Raw genomic sequence first — 2875 nt, 5'->3', positions numbered from 1 at the left:
TATGATATTCTGTTTCTTTTTAATATCCTACCTCCAGACAAAAATAATATTAGTAGTCATTCATTTAACAAATAGTATTGAAGACCTACCCTGCCCTCTAGAATGTAAGCTCCATGAGGGCAAGGGCTTTGATCACCACTATAGCACTGGTGCTTTTAACAGTGCCTGGCCGAAGTAGGCACTCAATAAATATTTGTTGAATGAATGAACGGGTGGATGATTATGCTTGACACTTCACTAGATGCTGGAGATCTGTCATTCAGTCACTTATATGGTAGGGGAGGAGAAATAATAAGCAGATCCATAACATGTCAGATAGTATTAAGTGCTATGAAGAAAAATAAAGGAGAGGATGGACTGTAGAGGAGGATGCTATTTTGTTGTGGCCTGGCTAAGACAGGATGGACTCCCCACCCACAATTTGGTTCAGAGGTTGAGACTGGTGAAGCCACACACACATACCAACAGGGTATTAAAGAGTTTATTACTCACATAATGAGGTTTTCTGAGGAAAGAAGGGTCGCTCCCAAGCAAGTCCAAAAATGACTTGAGAGAACAGGGAAAGGAGACTGGCTTGGGGGTTTTATGGTGTTAGGGGATAGGGCCAGGGTGATGGTTCTGCATGCAGTTTGAATTTCCCATAGGTGTCAAAGGAAGGAGCAGCCAAGCTTTCTTACAGCTTCCCCAAATGCAGGGCAGAAGGGGAAGAAGGAAGAGTAAGGCCTAATAGCTGTCAGCAGTCAAACATCCAAAATGGAAAAAAAAAATGGAATCAGACTCTACATTACTCATTTTATATAGGGAGATCAGGGAAAGCCTCTCTGATAGAGACACTGGAGCAAAGACCTGAAGAAATAAGAAAGTGAGCCATGAAGTTATTTGGAGAAACATCCTTCCTGGCAATTCAAAGGCTCAGAGGCAGAAGACGACTTGGTGTCTTGAAGAAACAGCAAGGAAGCCATTGTTAACAAAATAGGATCACCTGACTCTATGGGGCTAACATCTAGTCCATGTTCTGAGAAGCAATTTTTTAAATTATATATATATATATATAATTTTTATATATATGTATATATTCACAAAATTATATGTTAATGCCATATTCACTTTAAAATTAGGAATGTGTCAAGGATGCCAAATATCATGAACTATTAGACTATCAACCAGGAAAAAAGACAAGACAGAACAGGTATAACAACTGAAAAGGATAAAAAAAATTTTTCAGCAGAAAACATGATTGACTTCTTAGAAAATCCAAGATAATCTATGATGAAATTATTAGACTGAGTTCAAGAAGGTTCCTAAATATAAAATCAATATACAGTACAGTAGTCCCCCCTTATCCACAGGGGAGACATTCTAAGACCCCCAGTGGATACCTGAAACTGCGTTTTTTATACCATTTTTTCCTACACATACATACCTATGATAAAGTTTAATTTATAAGTTAGGCACAGTAAGAGATTAACAATAATAACTAAAAATAAAATAGAACAATTACAAAAATATTCTGTAATAAAAGTTACCACAGACCTTAGCAACCTCAGCATATGATTATTATTAATTCGAGAACTTGCACCTTTTCACTTAAAGTAAGCACATTATGGCTTTCCTTTGGCACATCAGAATTGCCAACATCACTACTCTTGCTCTTTGGGGTCATTATTAAGTAAAATAAGGGTTACTTGAACACAAGCCCTGTGATATTGTCACAACCTGATAACTGAGAGGGCTACTAAATGACTAACAGGCACTAGCATAGACAGCGTGGATACACTAGACAAAGGGATGATTCAGACCCCCAGCAGGACAGAGTGGGATGGCATGAGATTTCATCACACAACTCAGAATGGTGTACAATTTAAAACTTACGACGTGTTTGTTTCTGGAATTTTCCATTTAATATATTCAGACCAGGGTTGACCACAGGTAACTGAAACCATGGAAAGCAAAACCATGGATAAGAGGGACTATCATACAGTTCTTCCTTGACTTACAATGGGGTTACATCTTGATAAACTCATCATAAGTTGAAAATACAAGTTGAAAAAGCGTTTAATACTCCTAACCTACCGAACATCATAGCTTAGCCTAGCCTACCTTAAACGTGCTCAGAACACTTACATTAGCCTACAGTTGGGCAAAATCATCTAACACAAAGCCTATTTTATAATCAAGTGTTGAGTATCTACTGTAATCTATTGAATAGTGAACTGAAAGTGACAAACAGAACAATTGTATGGGTACAGAATGGTTGCAAGTCTGTCGGTTGTTTACCCTCATGATCGCATGGCTGACTGGGAGCTCCGGCTTGCTGCCACTGCCCGGCATCACGAGACAGTATCATACTGCATATTGCTAGCCCGGGAAAAGCTCAAAATTCAAAATTTGAAGTATAGTTTCTATGGAATGAGTATCACTTTTGCACCAGGGTAAAGTCAAAAAATCCTAAGTTGAACCATCCTAAGTTAGGGACTATCTGTGATGAGCTGTATTTCTGCATACCAACAAGAAACAGTTAGAATGTAAATTTGAAAATGCTGTTAATTCCAAAAGTACATAGAATATTTTTATTTAACAAAAACTATAATTTTTATGAAGAAAATTATAAAATTGTTGAAAACTTAAATAAGTGGTAAACAGTTATATCTGGGAATAAGTAATCTCATAGAAGTATCAATTCTTCTCAAATCTATAAATTCAATTCAACGACTGTCTAATCCTAGTAGTGCTTTTCATAGAACCTTACCAGTTAATTCTAAAATATATGGGATAGCAATGGGCCAAGATAAGCAAAGACAATTTTCAAGACAAGATCAGGGGTATTTGATATATAGATATCAAAATTTATAAACTTATTATAAGACAGTGTGGT

This window comes from Equus caballus, chromosome 7 (genome assembly GCF_041296265.1).
Source record: "Equus caballus isolate H_3958 breed thoroughbred chromosome 7, TB-T2T, whole genome shotgun sequence".
Taxonomy (NCBI): Eukaryota; Metazoa; Chordata; class Mammalia; order Perissodactyla; family Equidae; genus Equus; species Equus caballus.
This window is presented reverse-complemented; position numbering follows the sequence as displayed.